This window comes from Saccopteryx bilineata, chromosome 1, assembly GCF_036850765.1.
Source record: "Saccopteryx bilineata isolate mSacBil1 chromosome 1, mSacBil1_pri_phased_curated, whole genome shotgun sequence".
Taxonomy (NCBI): domain Eukaryota; kingdom Metazoa; phylum Chordata; class Mammalia; order Chiroptera; family Emballonuridae; genus Saccopteryx; species Saccopteryx bilineata.
The window spans coordinates 322,058,670-322,077,677 of record NC_089490.1 but is presented as its reverse complement, the minus strand read 5'-3'; the positions used below and the strand labels follow the sequence as shown (position 1 = coordinate 322,077,677).

The 19,008-nt window shown below is 34.7% G+C and overlaps 1 pseudogene; it reads left to right on the top strand.

The window, feature by feature from the left end:
• The first annotated feature begins 3,555 nt into the window (after positions 1–3,555).
• Positions 3,556–6,575, top strand: LOC136319550 (G2/mitotic-specific cyclin-B1-like; annotated as a pseudogene).
• Positions 6,576–19,008: the final 12,433 nt, after the last annotated feature.

Here is a 19,008-nt window from a genome sequence, read left to right as displayed (position 1 = left end):
ACTCCCTGAGTCTTGACTATAGTCTGGGCCAATGCTTGAATCAACTGAGCTATTTTTAGTACCTGAGGCTGATTCACTCTGACTAACGGAGCTGCCACTGGCTGTGTGAGGGAAAGAGAGAGAAGAGGGAAAAAAGCAGATGATCGTTTTTCCTGTGTACACTGATCAGGAATTGAATCCAGGATGTCCACATAGCAGCCAAGGCTATATCCACTGAGCCAATGGGCCTAGGCTAAATTAACTTTTAACTAGATGCTTGTGTCAGGTATTAAGTCCACAAACATCTAAAATATGTTGAAAAAGCTATGTCACTCGAAACTGACCTTCTATCTTTTATAAATGCAAAGCCTTTCTAAATATCTCTTATGACAAGTAAAATAGAAATACAAAATGCAATAACTTCAAAATATGTAAGATAAAGAACAAATTCAATATGCATAAGCTAAATTCTCCTATGGTAAAGTTATCAGGGTCAAGAGACAGTCTTACTTTTGAGAAATCTATCTACATTCAGTTCTAGACAGAACCAGTGAGGGGAAAAAATGATAGCTACAGGGTATAGAAATTCTCCTTACTAAAAGGGTTTTTTGTGATAAGTCTGTGGTGGTATCAATCATCACTGTCTGTTCTCCAAATTAGCCAAAATAATACAAAAAAAATCTAAATTTAAGCAGTGTAGTTTCTGTGTTTACAGAGCTGCAAGACAAATTCTTGAATATCATTTCAAAGACCTCCCCTTCCTTAATTTCTTCCCTATAGATATATTTGGTCTAAAGCTATTAAAGGTCTTTGTGTTTATTCAAAAATATATTACTTTTTAATTGAAATCCTCAAGTATAAGTATTTATTAGGCATTAAAATTCTCTGAAAATATGAATCCAGTGTATCTGGAGATACTTTCCTATTAAAATATTTAGCTTCCTAACAGAAACATTCAACTCAGTACTCTTCAGTTGCATATGGTTTGCTTAATGAATTGTGTATCTGACTAACATAACAAGAGACTATTGTCTAAAGTTTATCTACTGAACTTTTTTTAATGACAGAGTCAGAGAGAGAGGGGCAGATAGGGACAGACAAACAGGAACAGAGAGAGATGAGAAGCATCAATCATCAGTTTTTCATTGCAACATTTTAGTTGTTCATTGATTGCTTTCTCATATGTGCCTTGACTGGGGAGCTACAGCAGACAGAGTGACCCCTTGCTCAAGCCAGCGACCTTGGGTCCAAACTGGTGAGCTTTGCTCAAACCAGATGAGCTCGCACTCAAGCTGGCCACCTCGAGGTCTCAAACCTGGGTCCTCTGCATCCCAGTTCAACGTTCTATCCACTGCGCCACTGCTTGGTCAGGCTCAACTTTCTTACTCTACAGCTGAGAAAACGGATGTTTCAAGACATCAGTTATCAACCACGTTCAAACAGTTAATTATTGGCAGTTAAGGATTAGGAAAAGGTTTACATATACTGTCAAAAGTCGTTTCTATTACTTTATGCTATGCAAACTTTAAAGAAATCCACCTACATATAAGTCACAGATAGATACCACTGTGTAAACTATGCATGCCTGTTCATAATTCTCTCCCAAGTTACGTATATTAAAGATTAGATTTATTTACCTCCACCTGAGATCTTAAAAATATTACTTACATTTTTTACAGATCATGTTAGGTAAACAGAATGAAAAATCCTGCTAGTGTGACATTATTTTTAGAAATGTTATTTTAAATTAGTCCCCAAGTGCTGATCCATCCTATGAATAATATACAAAAAAATTTTCAATATTAAAAATCAATGTGTAGATGCATACAGCAAGAATTTTGTCTTACATTTTGTAATTGTTAAGGCCATATTCACACACAAAATATCCCATAATAGTTTGCCAATTTATAAACAAACAGCTATCTCTAACTGGGCACAGTAATTGCCAAAACTACTGTTACCACTAGAAAAATCAGTTCATGTGACTTCAGATGCCATTTTAACAAGTGAACCTTTCAGCTGTTCAACCTAATGGTAGTGCGATGACCAGGCATAGGGATGGTCCAAGTAGTTTCTCTCTCTCCCATGTTCATGCTCTGTAAGTGCCTAGACCAGGCATGGCCAACATACGGCCTGTGGGCCGGATCCGGCCCGTGTAATGACATTATGTGACCTGCGATTAAATTTTTAATATTCTCCACTACTTTAAAATCTCAGCTACTCAGAAGTGGAAGCATCTTTCATTATTGGAAATTGAGATATTTAAGAAGATAGTGATACACGGAAAAGAATCCCACGTGTGACTAATCTAGAGTTAACTTCCAGTAATTGGTCGAATGGATTTGCAATACTTCTTTATTTAAAAAAAACATTCCATTATAACAATTTACAACTTTTGTACTTGTCTGTACTCGATATGAACTGTTTGACATTTATCAACGATGTGAAACCCACATTCTTTTAGGCAGAGTTTGCCAGTGCGCACCCAAGGACAAACAATTCGTTATTTTTGTGGTCAAGTGTGCTGAATCAAGTGGCATTGTAGCATAGACAATAGCTGCAGTTGATAACTGAAAACGTGTCCAGGCTGTTTGTAAAACAAAATAATTGTTTTATTTGTGATATAATCCCTTCAAGCTCCTTCTATTAATTAAATATTGTTTTGATTAATTGTGATATAGTTTGGATATTTATATAGCATGTAATTATATTTTTATTAAAATATATTTTTTATTAAAATAACATTGTATATTAAAATTTTTTCACTCACTTTCATTTATTCATACACAAATTACATAATACAATTTTGTTTACTTAAATGAATCACTTTGCATTTAACATTTTTTTTTTTTGTATTTTTCTGAAGCTGGAAACAGGGAGGCAGGCAGACAGACTCCCGCATGTGCCCCACCAGGATCCACCCGGCATGCCCACCAGGGGGCGATGCTCTGCCCATCCGGGGCGTCACTCTGTCACGACCAGAGCCACTCTAGCACCTGGGGCAGAGGCCAAGGAGCCATCCCCAGCGCCCGGGCCATCTTTTGCTCCAATGGAGCCTTGGCTGCGGGAGGGGAAAAGAGAGACAGAGAGGAAGGAGAAGAGGAAGGGTGGAGAAACAGATGGGTGCCTCTCCTGTGTGCCCTGGCTGGGAATCGAACCCAGGACTTCCACATGCCAGGCCGACGCTCTACCACTGAGCCAACCGGCCAGGGTCTAACATTTTTTAATTTTAATATTTTGTCCGACCTGTGAAAAAAGTTCTCTTTCTAATCTGGCCTGGGGCAAAAACTGTTGGCCACGCTTGGCCTAGACATTTAACTGAATATGATGCAACCTTTGAAATAAACTTTTTAAGCCCTAACTGGCCTTCTAAGTCTCAAAAAACTCTGCTGTTTGTGTCCTCCTGAATTCATATGTTAGAATCCTAGGGTGATAGTATCAGGAGGTGGGGCCTTGGAAAGTGTCTAGATCCTGAGTGTGAATCCCTGATGAATGGGATTAAAACTCTTATAAGAGATTCCACAGAGATCCCTTGTCCCTGTCACCATGTGAGAACCCAGCAAGAAGGTCTCAGCTATGAAGGAAGAGGGTTCTTGTAAAGCCAGTAGCCACAGCCACCATCACAGCTGCCTGGCCCGTGCAAGTTCGAATTTGATTCGGACAGACGGTAATGAGACAACCAAGCCAAGAACTGGTGGGCTATTAGCTTTAATTCTAGCTCGCACCTGGTGGGCGAGAAATATACATAGTGGGAAAACACTTCCCTTTCCATTCAGGGCTCCCAAAGCCATTGACTCATCCGAGTTTCCTCAAATCAAATATTTCCACCTCACCAGCGTTATTCAACTCTGTTCCCCATCTCCTTCTCTCTGCACAAACTCTGCACAAACTGGCTTCTCCTTCAGCACTCTGCCATCTTGGTTACTTCTCTTCTCCTCCATGTGCCTTTCTCTGCTCTTCTCTTTAATGCTAATCTCAGGAACCAAGAGAGAACAAGATCCCAGGCTGCCCCATTTTAGTGTAGAAATCAAAACCGTTAATCCAATATACAAACAAGGAAGTCTCTGATACAAAGTCACTTATCTGAGGCATAATGGGATTCCTCAAAAGGGTGGGAAAGGCTTAGTCTTAAAACTAAGCCTTAGGCTATAATGTCCCTGCCTGCTTACAGCCTGTCCCCCACACCCAATGCAAACTATAAGCGAGCAAACATATATGTCATATTTACAAACTTATTTGACCAACAGTTCTCATGAAGACCTACCATGCTGTCATCTTGATCTTGGACTTCTCAACCTAGAGAACTTTGAAAAATAAGTCTCTGTTGTTTTTAAGACACCTAGTGGTGGTATTTTGTTATAGCAGCCTAAATAGACTATGAGGAGCACAAAACATAAATGGATCACTAAATGTTCATTATTAAGATTATAGAAATAGAAAAATGAGAAGCATCATAAGACTAGTATGTAGAAGGTAAGAAATACTGTGTGGCTCAGCTATGACATGAGAAAGTAGGCCTATAGAGGCATGGGCACTATGCTTAAGTACAGCCATGCTTTATCATGCTCAGCTATGCTTAAGAAATGTGTCCATAGTGTGAGCTGTGGAGAAATGACTATTGATTTGTGTTGGGTTCAGGTCCTCCACTCATTAAGGACTTCTGTTTTTTGCTCCTGCCAGCTGAGCTGCTGCCTGGTGAAAAGGAAACCACAGTGATACTTAAAGCTGATACTAAGGCAAAGATCAGTATGGCAAATGCAAAACACATGGCTGTGGCCACAGCTGCAGCCTCCAAATCCAAGGTGGGGCTCAGAACAGGTCTTGGAGATATCGGTAACTAATTCAGTGAACAGCCACATGCTAAATTGACTCTGAAAAAGGAAGCAAAGACTCTAGCTACTGGAAAAGTGGTTGCTAAAGAACTATCTAAACTTCTGGAAAGGGTACTTGAACCCATGTCGGTTACTGTGACTCTGTTGCAGACGGCTCCAGAACAAGAACCAGAGCTTCTTAATGAAGCAGAACTTCCGCCTGAGCCTATTTGAACTGATATTTTCTCTCTTAGCCCAATGAAAACATCTGCATGTGCCTCTGCAGAAGAACAATCATGTGAAGCCTTCTCTAATGTAATTGTGTGTGTGTGTGTGTGTGTGTGTGTGACAGAGAGAGACAGAGAGAGGGACAGATAGGGACAGACAGACCAGAAGGGAGAGAGATGAGAAGCATCAATTCTTCATTGCAGCTCTTTAGTTGTTTATTGATTGCTTTCTCATATGTGCCTTGACTGGGGGTTACAGGGTTACAGCAGTCTGAGTGGCCTCTGCTCAAACCAGTGACCTTGGGCTCAAGCTGGTGAGCCTTGTTCAAACTAGATGAGCCCCTGTTCAAGCCAGTGACCTCGTGGTTTTGAACCTGGGTCCTGCATTTCCCAGTCTGATGCTCTATCCACTTGCCACCGCCTGGTCAGGCTGTCTGATGTAATTCTTTTGTGAATGGTGTGGATGCAGAAGATGGAGCACTTCTAAACCATTGCAGTGAATATGTGAACAGATATCTGTGCATATCAGAGACAACTTGAGAAAGAGCAAGCAGTCAGACCAAAATACCTAGTGGGTCGTGAAGTCACTGGAAGCACAAGAGCCATCCTGACTCACTGGCTGGTAGAAGTTTAGTTGAAATACAGGTTACTGCAGGAGACCAGGTACGTGACTGTTTTCATTATTGATCAGTTCATGCAGAGTAATTCTGTGTGCAACAAGATGCAGCAGCTGGTTGGTGCCATGCCGTGTTTAATGTGAGCAAATGAAATGTACCCTCCAGAAATTGGTGACTTTGTATTTGTGACTGACAACATTTATACTAAGCTCCAAATCAGACAGATTGAAATGAACATTTTAATAACTTTAAATTTTGGTCTGGGTTTCCCTTTACCCCTATATTTTCTTTGGAGAACATCTGAGATTGGAGAGGTTGATGTGGGTCAACACACTCTAGCCAAATACCTGATGGAATTAACTGTGTTGGACCGTAATATGATGCACTTTCTTCCTCAGATTGCAGCAGGAGCTTTTTTTTTTTTAGAACCGAAAATTCTTGATAACAATAAATGGACATAACTCTACAGCATTATCTGTCATATATTAAAGAATCCCTTCTTCTTGTTATGCAAACATTGGCTAACAATATCGGCATGGCAAATAGTGGGCTTACAGAAGACAGGGATATCACAGACGCAGAGAACAGACTGACAGCAGTCAGAAGGGATGGAGGTTAAGCGGCTGAGTGAAAAAGGTAGAGGGATTAAGGAAAGAAAAAAACTCATAGACACAGGGGGTGGGGAGGTACAAGAGGGTAAAGGGGAGATAAATGGTGATGGAAGGAGACGACTTGGTGTAGTGAACATAAAATACAATATGCAGATGATGCATTATAGAATTGTAAACCTGAAACCTAGATAATGTTAACCAATGTCACCCTAATAAAATTCAGTGAAAAAAAACAAGTATGCCACATCTAACCATGCTAAGATCAGCACTCAAACACAGCTGAATTCAGCACTAGTTTAAGATTTAACCAAGGCTATGGCAAAGACATAACTTCTCTACTTGAGTTGGAGCACGGAACTATTTGCAAATAAAATTGGCACCATGTGCTATCTGTATATACTACTTAAAGAAAGGCATGTGTTTGAGTAGATAGTTTTTCATTTGAATTATTACCTGATTTCATGATATTAATACATTTAACCTATTTTCTCTTATACTATGCTAAATGCTGTCATAACTAACTGTGAATTAAAGTTACATCCTGTCCTTCAAATATAGCAATATCCATAACTTTGATCACTTATCTGACTCTTGCAGGTGGCACCCTGAAAGTTATTCTGTAATACCCAGGGCCTCATTGTGAGTTTATTACTTGGTCACTTACTGATTGAGAGAGTAAAGTAAAGAAAGACTCTATCCAAGTGAACAATGAATAACACTGACTAAAGAGCATAAAAAGATGTAACATCTTAGTGTCTATACTATTATTTGGCAATAGCAATTAGGTAGTCCAGAGGCACAGTTGGCTGTCGGTATTTGTCCAAAATCTCCTTTAGCTGGAGAAATGTTTTATGCTCTTTCTTCATATGAAACTAAATCTGTAAAGATTTAAATAAATATTTGTACTTAAGAATCACAAATTATATAAAGATAGACTTTTAAAAGCTAATTAACCATGGCACAGATCACAGCTTTATTAATATAAAGAACAGTTAAATAAAAATGATAATTTAAAAAATTACATTGTATATTGTTTCTTGGAAGAATCAATTTATCACCATGGGAAAATTTGGTTAATACTAATTTCAGTAGAAATGTTCATCTCCCTTAAATCTTGATAAAAGTCAATTTCCTTAGTAATTTTCTGGCCCTTTTGGTATACCTAAAGATAATTTTATTAATCAAACAAAACAAATATTGTAAACTAGAAATATCGAATGAAAATATTATTTGATTTTAAAGCATTTTATATCTGCACCACCACTTTTGCATTTTATAAGTAGTGCCATTTTGTTGTATGTTTCTTGGTAATAGGGCAGAAAGAAGTTTTCAATTATCAGATAGTTTTTTACTTCAAGTTAAATAAACTTCTCAAAATTTACATTGGAATATAGAAGACAATCCAGCAATAGCTTCAAACTTCTAAAGAAAAATATTATCAACTAAGAACTTACTATTCAGTCAACCGGATAACCAACTACAGGATTAGAATAAAGCTATTTTCATAAGTGCCAGGACTCAAAATATGGGTTTTAGTCTTTCATTATAATGATGTTAATAAAGGGTATATTAACAATTCTTGACAAAATCAGGAAAAAGAATATCTGTTACTCATAAAATAGGAATTATGGAACAGAAGGGAGGTGAAGAAGATTCTGAATATAATGATGAAGAAAAGACCTATGAGGACACACAATTCCAGGAGAGATTTCTCCAATGGAGTAAATGACACTGATATGTTGTCTGATGAATTTGACCATATTGAAAAGTGATTTTTATTTTTATGGAAGAACTTAGAGAAAAATTAATATAAATAAATAGAAAATTCTATCTAAAAGTTGGGATCATTAACTCCAGAAAAATTAAAATTATGTGCTATACAATACAGCATCCATGATACAATATAGTGAAAACCATCACAGTAATGTAAACACAAAATGTCACACTAACCAAATATTCTTATAGTTAATTAATTGTAGGATTGGGGGAAAAGTACTGCATAGAAAAGCATTAAAAGATATATTAAAAACAATTTACTTAGTAAAGTGGGAAAATATCATAAGCATTTGAAACAATTTAAAGTGATTACCTTTTGAGAATAGAAATTAGGATAAGAGAACTCTGACTTGTTTTTGTTATTAGCAGTTTACAATAGTTTTTATGCTCAAACCAGGAGCAGGCATTATTGAATAAAAGTAAATATTCAAGTTAATTAAGAGCTGAGACAAATATGATAAATTATGCAAATAATTTAAATCTGGTGGGATTTGCATAGATGTCTATTATAATGTGGCTTGTATTTTTCCAAGTGTTTTATAATTACCTATAGATTAATATAAGTATATAAAAGATGTCAGATGTCTGGGCAGATTTTCTGTGTACAAATTATTGAGACAGTTTAAGCTAACTGTATTTAATAGAAAAACTGATGTGACATATCTGTTTATTTGTTTTTCAATATGTAAGCTTTAAGAAATTACAGAGAATTAAATGTCCTGGTTTCATGTCAAGAAATATTAAATTCCTGAATAAGGAACTATATTCCTGAATATAAACTCTTGAATAAATTATATAATATTTGGAAATATATTTTCATTTCAAATTATTAAACCAATTTTGGATTATTCTATATTAAAGCATTACTTATTACTAGGAAATAAAGATGGAAATCACAAATAATTTCTTGATTAAAGAAAATATAACAGAACTCACAAATGTGCTTAAAATGTTTACCATTGCATTTTAATGAACTATAAATCAGAGCTGGAGACATGTTACTTAGAACTAATAGAGCAAGGAATACCTATTAAAAATTAATAATCAGGACTTTGCATATATTTTTTCATTTGATACATGTTTATTAAAAACTTAAGGCAAAAATGATAACATCAGCACTTTTGTTAAGAGTTTATGACCAAAAAAGGAGAGACAATGGAAGGCAATGAAAGAATAATATAGTTGCTGACATCTGAAATCAGAATGAAGTGGAAGTACAGAGAAAGAGCTGCCAATCTGGCACCAATTCTTTAAGATGGGTTTTAGAAAGTAATTGATTTTAAGTTGCATTCTCAATAATGAATAGGCATCAGCTTAAAAAAGATCACAGAAAGAGACCTTTGTTTCCTTCATTAAGTTTTATTTAAAAATTTCTATTTTCACAATCACTACTTCTTAATGCTTTTAGATTTTTTAAGCACTTTTAATTTAATAGATCTTAAAATTTACTTAATTCTTATCTGTGCATTGATTTTTTAAATTGGCACAGGACATTGGCTCACCCGTTTGCTAATCAGATTAGCCTAGGTATTTTAGTTGAGAATTATATAATGGCCAGAGATAAGTAGATACTTAAAATTAAACAATTCACACTGAAACAATGAAGCCACTATGCAGGTACTCAATTAAATAGTAAAATGTTTTATAAAATGGTCTTCATAAAAAGTTAATTTTCTTCATGACCTTGCTTCTCAGAAATATATATAGTTATAACAACTTAATGCTTTTCAGATACTTGATCTTTTTCCTAACATAGTATTAATCTTAGAAGATATAAGTAACCTAAATATATATATATTTACATGATATGTTTGGAGCTATATACATATATAATATATTGCTTTAAGTTATATATTATGTAAAGATATTTAGTATACAGAATAAATTGTAAGATAATTTGGATATTGTTTACTGATGTGTTTCCAGTGTGTAGCATCCAGTGTGTATCTTAGTATTAATTTTTAATATTTTATTTTCATTTGAATAAAAATAATACAAAAGTCATCAACTCAAATTCAATTCTCTCTCTCTCTTTGTATTTTTCTGAAGTGAGAAGTGGGGAGGCAGAGAGACAGACTCCTGCATGCACCCTACCAGGATCCACCCAGTATGCTCACTAGGGGGCAATGCTTTGCCCATCTAGGGTATTGCTTCATTGCAACTGGAGTCATTTTAGTGCCTGAGGCGGAGGCCATGGAGCCTTCCTTAGCACCCAGGCCAACTTTGCTCCAATAGAGCCTTGGCTGTGGGAGGAGAAGAAAAAGCTAGAAAGAAGAGGGAAAAGCGTGGAGAAGCAGATGGGCACTTCTGTGTGCCCTGGCTGGGAATTGAACCCAGAACATCCACATGCCGAGCTGATGCTCTACCGCTGAGCCAACTGGCCAGGGCCAATTAACTATCTTAATTATTCTTTATCTAAGGAGTAAACAAAAAGATTCTTCAATTCAAAAAGATTCATCATTATATCTGACTTAACGATGCTAAAACAGAACTAGCATGTAACTTTGTTGGTTAGAGCATTGTCCCGAAGCACAGAGGTTGTTGGTTTGATCCCTGGTCAGGGTACATACAGAAACAGACCAATGTTCCTCTCTCTCTCTCTCTCTCTCTCCCTTTCTCTCTAAAGTCAATAAAATAAACATTAAAAGACAAGAGAAATTTTCAGTTTTATTTTCAAGTGAGGATCTGAAATAGATAGATGATAGATATAAAATTCCAATCTGAGGTTCATGACCACCTTGAAGAACCAGTTTTCCATGATTAACCAATGACCTAACTCCAACCTCCAATAAGGAGAGACAGAGCAATGAATAAGCAGAGGAGCTGGGGCATATTTTTGAAGGGCAGTGCTTTGCTCCCACCTGCTGCCATTAGAAAATACAAGCTCTGCTTTTCATCAACTTTCAGAGAGATAGGATTTAAGCGGACTACTCTTGTAGCTTAATATTTGTACCCTACAATTCCTGGAACTCAAAATATTGTTGCATGGGTCATGTTTAAGAAATATAGCTACGAGTCAGTGACTAATGTATTCTCTGATGCCCCAATAGGTTTGAAGTTGCACGGAGTTTAGCATAGGTTCTCAGTATTGTTTTTTTAAAAAAATGTAATGAAATAACAGTAGGTCATCTGTGAAAGAACAGGGTTTTAATTATCTTGGATAATGTCTAGAGGGCTACTTAGGCTAGAAGAGCCCCCTAAGAGAATAAATATTTCATTCACCCTGATTTAGCTGAGGAAGAGACATTAAGTGGCAGTGCTGGAGGAGAGACATCAATAGCAGCAAAGGAACTGCAGTTAAGACAACCCAAAAGGATAAAACTAACATATCCTAATTGTAGTGCAAGCTAAAGTGTGTTACAAGTCTTCAATGTCCCATTTTCAGCAAAGATTAGTGACCTTAGTTTTTGAAATCAAATATGAGTACTAATGATTTAATATCTTTATCTAATTGTTGATAAAAGTCCATCCTCTTTTACATTAATATCAGTACAAAATATTGCTTCCTACATGTTTTCTATGAGAAAAACTCATTCTGAAATGGTATCATCTGTAGTTTACACAAATCTTATATTGTGTCGTATCATACCATTGTTTAAAATTCTTCATTGTTTTCTTGTCAACACAGAATACGATCCAAACCCTTATATGATCATATGCCTGCCTTTTCCTTTAATAGTTTCAAACTCTTTTTTAGTTCCTAACTCCTTAGCTTTTTTAGTGCCTCCAAAAATTCTTTTTTTTATTTTCATTTGTTGCTATCTTGATAACACTTCCCTCCTAACATGAACTACAAAACCTGAAATGATACCTTCTCCATTTTTAAAAAAATTTAAATTTCATTGACTTTTATAACCACACAATAAAAAGCTTTCAGCTCTTCTTTAGGTACTGTATGTTGTATAAATTTACATGTCTTTTCTTAAAAACAGTTATCCCACACTATGATTTTTACTGTTTTTCTGTTTGATTTTTTTTCTCTTTTCCCCCACTACAACAGAAACTTGATGAGGATTTAAATTATGGTTATATTGTTCACTATTTCTTTCCTAACCTTAACAATGAACAGTCATTTTATAAATGTTGTTTAAATTAATGGAAGTGAAGAGTGAAGAAAGAAAAAGAAAGAAAGAAAGAAAGAAGAAAGAAAGAAAGAAAGAAAGAAAGAAAGAAAGAAAGAAAGAAAGAAACAAGTAGAAAAGAAGGAAAAGAGAGAGAGAGACAGGGAAAGGAGGGAGGAAGGGAGGTAGTGATAAAGGAAAGAAGAAGGAAGAAAAAAGGAAGGATGGAAGGAAAAAATCTGTGAGCTTAGAAAACTCTGTAATACCTTGGTGATACTGACAAAGTAGAAACTGTTAGAAAATAATTGAAAATAATGATTACTAACACTAAAAAAGCCTGTAAAGTGGTAAAAACTACTGAATAAAATTCATTATTTCCAGTGTCAGAATAGTTTTTATTTAACCATGCAACTTTCCTCACTATTTTCGTCAAAGGAATATGGACTAGAATTACTTGAGAATAAAAATCAATTATATTTCATAGAAGGAGAACATGGCATTGGGTGGACTAGACTTCTTTTTATTTCTCAGTGATATTTTTATAAATGGTTTTATTACATATTCTCTGATTATATTCCAGACTTATTAAAGAGTTATGTATTAAATACCTTAATTCTTAACATTATTAACTATATTTCAAAACTTAAACCTATGTACTGAGGATTTTCTACATCGTTTTCATAATAATTCTTTAAAAAAACATGCCAATTGGAAAGGAAGAAGTAAAATTGTCATTATTTGCTAACAACATGATATTATATATAGAAAATCCTAAAGTCTCCACCAAAAAACTAGTGGACCTAGTAAATGAATTCAGCAAAGTAACAGAGTACAAAATTGATGGCATTTTTTATACACCAATAATGTAAACTAATATAAAGAGAGATTATGGCTATAAACCCATTTTCTATTGCAACAACAATAAAAAATAAATAAATTACCTCATTATTACTAAATCAAAACAAATTTTAGAAAGGGAAAGTTAGTGAAAATCAAAGGGTTTGTCAATAATATATGGTTACATCTGCAACACATGACTCATTGGTTCTTTAAATTTTTTTTGTCACTGTAATTTTGGTCACTAACAAAACATGCACAGCAACAGCTGGTATGAAAACAAGACACAATGGCTCACTTCCTCAGTCCTTAAGATGGTAAAACAGAAGCTGAAATAAATGCATAACTTCTCTTTTCTGCATAACTGTTATAATGAAAGTTTATATTTTACTAAAAATTACTTATCTATATTTTATTTAAACATAAATAAGAGTTATAGTAATTAAAATAATAGTTATAGTATTAAGAAGACAGAGAAGTTGAATGTCTTGCATAAAGGCAAGAGACTGATGACACCTAAAATTGAAAATCAGGCACTGTTCTCTAGGGGCAGTGCTCCTAACTATCATATAATATATGTTACCTTTCAAAATGAAATACAGTTTATGTGGGGCTAAGACATTCTCAACATTCATTAACTTATACCCAGTGTAATTTGGGATGTTACTATTTGTAGAGAATGTGGGGGTGCATTTCATTTTTTTTTTTTTTGGTCAGTGATATGGTGTTCTTGGGTTGTATTCCTAGGGGTGGGATGGCTGGGACAGAGGGAAAATCCATTTTTAATTTTGGGAGGAGTCTCCATACTGTTTTCTACAGTGGCTGTGCAGGTCTGCATTCCCACCAGCAGTGCAGGAGGACCATGCCATGAAAAAGAAGGAAATATTACCTTTTGCAACAACATGGATGGACCTGGAAACTATTATATTAAGTAAAATAAGCCAGGCAGAGAAAGAAAAATATCATATGACCTCACTCATTTGAGGAATCCAAGGAACAATGAGAACTGAGGAACGAAATTGAGACAGAGGAGGGATCAAAGGTACCAGAGGAAAAGAGGACAGAGGGAGAGGGGATGATAGGATGGGATAAACCTATAGAGAAGGGGGAGGGTGCTGTAGGTAGGAGGGCAAGGGAGATGTTGAGGGGATATGGGGTGACCCTAGAATCTATGTAAACACAATTAAATAAATAAATAAATAAAAATTATTATTTAAAAAAATAATAATAAAATAAATTACCGCAGAATAAATTTAACCAAGAAGGTAAAAGACTTGCACTCCAAAAATAATAAAACATTGAAGAAAAATTGATGAAGATATAAACAAGTAGAAGTATTTACCGTGTTTGTGGATAGGAAAAATTAACATCATTCAGTTGTCCATACTACCAAAAGCAGTGTATAGATTCAGTGCAATTTCTTTTAAAAATACCAATGGCATGCTTCACAGATCTAGAACAAATATTCCAAAAATTTATATGGAACCAAAAAGAACCCGAATAGCCTCAGCAATCTTTAAAATGGAGAACAAAGTGGGAGGTATCACACTACCTGACATCAAGCTTTATTACAAGGCCATTGTAATCTAAATAGCTTCATACTGGCATATGAAATGGCATATAGCTCAAGGGAACAGAATAGAGAATCCAGAAATAAAGCCATGACTTTATGGTTAATTCATATTTGACAAAAGAGGCAAGATAATATGATAAAGTAAAACAGTTTCTTTAATAAACAGTGTTGGCAAAATTGGACAGGTACATGCAAATAATTAAACTACCACCAACTTGCACCACACAAAAATAAACTCAAAATAAATGAAAGACTTAAATGTTAGTCATGAAATCATAAAAGTCCTAGAAGAAAATAAGGTCAGTAGAATCAAAGACATATCTCATAACAATATTTTTGCTGATATATCTCTTCAGGCAAGTGAAACAAAAGAAAAAATAAACAAATGATTCTACATCAAATGAAAAAGCTTTCGCAAAGCAAAAGAAAGAATCAATGAAATCAAAAGGCGACCCATTGTCCAGGAGAACTAATTTGCCAATACATCTAATAAGGAATTAATAACCAAAATTTATAAAGAACTTATAAAACTTAACACTAGGGGAAAAAAATCCAATTAAAGACAGGGCATATGACCTGAATAGAGACTTCTCCAACAAGGACATACATGTGACCAATAGGCATATGAAAAAATGCTCATGTCACTAATCATCAGAGAGATACATATTAAAACCACAATGAGATATCACCTTACACCTGCCTGAATGACTATCATCAACATATCAACAAATAAAAAGTGCTGGCGATGGTATAGAGAAAAAGAAATTCCTGTGCACTATTGGTAGAAATGCTGACCTGTGCAGTCACTGTGAAAAACAGTATGGCTTTTCCTCAAAAAAATTAAAATGGATCTGCCTTTTCATTCGGCAATTCCACTTAAAAAAGTTTATCCTAAGAATCCAGAAACACTAATTGAAAAGAAGATATGAACTCTCATGTTCATTGTAGCGTTATTTACAATAGCCAAGATTTGGAAACAGCCAAGGTGTCCATCAAAGGATGAGTGGATAAAAAAGCTGTGGTACGTATATACAATGGAGTACTATGTGACTGTAAAAAAAAAAAAAGAAGGAAATCTTACCTTTTGCAACAGAATGGATGGACTTGAAGATTATTATGCTAAGTGAAATAAGCCAGGCAGAGAAAGACAAATATCATATTACCTCACTTATATGTGGAATCTAATGAACACAATAAAATGAAGAACAAAATAGAAATAGAGGCAGAGTCACAAGAAATAGGTAGACAGCTGTCAGATGGAAAGGGAAATAAGAAACTGGATCATAGAAAGTGAAGGGATCAGCCAAAAAAACAGATATATATAACAGATATATATATATACGATACAGACAACAGAGTGGCAAAGAGTGGGGGAGTATGGGAGGAAAAAAACTTATGTTGGGGCGGGGAAGAGTGAGGGGTGGGACATGATGTGGTGTGTAGATGGTATTACATTGAGTTGTCCACTTGAGATCTGTATGGTTTGGCGAACCATGACAACCCAATAAACTAAAAAATAATAACAATAATCCTTCAAGTATCAATGTTGTTTGTAGGGGGAAAAAAAAGACATACTTTGGCTTTTTTTCCCCTCCTTTTCTAAGTAACAAGTTTGCCTTTTCAAAAAGCATCTGTCAAAGAAGTCAAATGTGTTTTCTTTTAATAATTCATAGAAGTTTCCCTTAAGAGTGCATTTTGGGAATGTACAGTGCACATTGATTCTTTAGCTATGATGTTGTTTTCAGAAATTAAATGATTAACATATGGAGGCCCGGTTGACCAAAGGTGGTTTAGAAGATAAAGAATCTGATCTGATTTTGATCCAAGTCTTGACAGAATCCTCTAGAGCAGGGGTCTCAAACTCGCGGCCCAAACAATTTTGTGCGGCCCGCAAACTAATCCACGAAGTTCAAAAAATTTTGGATAAAATTAAGTAAGCCTAGGGGCCTACTTGTATTTTTCATTTCTCTAGCATCCTACTAGATATTAGCTTAGTTAACAGCAGCTGTGATGCGAACTACAGTTTCTGGTCGTTTTGTGACACTGAGTAAACTGCATGTACGATTGTGCTTGTTGTACTGATTTTTTTTTGTTTTCAACTGCAGTGAGAAAAGTGTTGCATAACAGTTGCCTTTTGTAGACCTAGTGCGGCCCGCCGAAAGGCTGTGATCTTTCTCTGCGGCCCACATGTTGAGTTGAGTTTGAGACCCCTGCTCTAGAGGCTATATTTTTCACATAAAAAATTTTAAATCACATATTTATCTATTATAATAAAAAAACCTTTCCATTTTGATAAGGAGGGCATGCATATTAATCAAACATAATTGGTATTATCCATTTATAAACTATAAACATGCATAGCACTTTTTGTTATGCCACGTCGTGTTTATTATTTTATTATTAATATAATATTATGCTTTATGCATGTTAACATAGTACAATACATGATAATTTGCTGAGGACTAAGATAACACATTAAACACAAAATACTTTGAGTAATAAAATTTAAAAGTGTGGGAGTTTCAAAAAAATTACTTGATGCAGACTATGCCATCAAATAAGTCAGAATTTCTTGTGTAAATTATTTGATTATAATTAAGTAATATAATTGGTAAATACTATTATCAGACTATGAAATTAAAGGATAGAGAGAAGGGTGAGATTAAAATGAACTGTAATAGGAAGAAAGGTTATATGGCAGAATTGACATGGGCTAAATCTTGAAATAGATGTAAGATTTGAAACAGTGTAAATGAGACAAGAGAGCAATCTGAACCTGGAGGAGGAGCATAAGATACAGGATAGTGAAAAAGATACCTCTCTATTAATCTGAGTACAATGTTAGTAATGAATATTGTAAAAGGGATTTTTTATACTCATAACAGTTATGACCTTGTAAAAGTGACACAAAGTGATTATTAATGACAAATGATAGAGGTAATATTAATAATATTTGTTTCACTTGTAAGGCAATTATCAATGGTGATTAAGGTTTAAGTAATTAAACCAAAGCTAAATTATATTGAGTTAACTAAAACTAATGAACTATTAATTTATTCTTAAACTCATTTTATTGAAAGTCTTTTGTGGACCAGTGAAGTGGACCTAAATTAGGTACTCAGGATACAGTGATGAATAAGGCATATAGTTCGGGTTTAAACATACTATATATTCTGTTATTCTGTTAAAAGGGCACTTACATAAACATGTATGCTATGACAAAATGTAATGCTTTCAGAGGGAGATAAAGAGGCCAGGTTAATGAGAAGAAAAATATTTACATGGTTCCAAACTTCCGCCCAAGAGATGGCTAATCATTTGAAAGGGTAAATCTAGTAACAATATAGTGGAGAATTCAGAAACACTTTGATCTGGGTGACAAATTATTAGAGATATATTATGTGTCCCCAATCATGATATATAGAGAAAGGTGCAATCACATAACTTCTGTAATATTATAGCCTGGTACATTATCCACACATTATAGAAGAGATATGGAAAGACTTAATAAATGGCCCAAGAATACAGAGGTGCAATGTATTAGGACTAAAGTTAAAACTCAAGTAAAGTATCCCTAGGTTTGTGTTTTGTTTTGTTTTTAAATAAAATTTATTGGTATGACATTGCTTAATAAGATTATATATGTTTTGAATGTACATTTCTGTGATGTGTGATTTGTATACATATTTGTAATATATATTGGATTGTGTTCTCACCACCAAAGTAAAATTATCTTCTTACACCATATATTTGACCCTCTTAATCCTTTATTACCCACCTCGCCACCCTTCTCTCTGAAAACCACCATACTGTTGTCTGTGCATACATTTTTGTTTGTTTTTCTTCTTTGTTAATTTATTGATATCAGTTTTATATCCCACACATGAGTGAAATCATATGGTTCTTAACTTTTTCTAATTTATTTTTTTAGCATGATATTCTCAAGATTCATCCATGTTGTTGCAAATGGCAGTATTTCATCATTTCTTATGGCTGAGTAGTATTCCATCGTACATATTAATATGTACCACAACTTCTTTATCCAATCTTCTATCAAAGAAAACTCTGGTTGGTTTGATGTCATGGCCCCCATGAATAAGGGTACAATGAACATAGAAGTGCAACGTCTTTGCTAATAAACATTTTGACCCAAGAAAAAGGGTTGCTGGATCGTATAATACCAGTATTCTTAATTTTTTGAGGAACCTCCATACTGTTTTCTATAGTGGCTGTACCAGTTTACATTCCCAACAGCAGTGAATGAAGGTTTCTTTTTCTCCATAATCTCTCCAACCCTGGTTATTACCTGTGTTTTATTGATAACAGCCATTTTAACAGGTGTAAGGTGATATCTCATAGTTTTGATTTGTATTTCCCTAATATCTAGCAAAGTTAAGCATCTTTTTATGTATCTTTGATGATTTGTTTGTCTATGTTCTTAACTACTGGCAAGCAAAATAATGAGACTTTCCTAATATTCAGAATTCTGTAGTTTTTATTCTCATTTTGTTTTTCA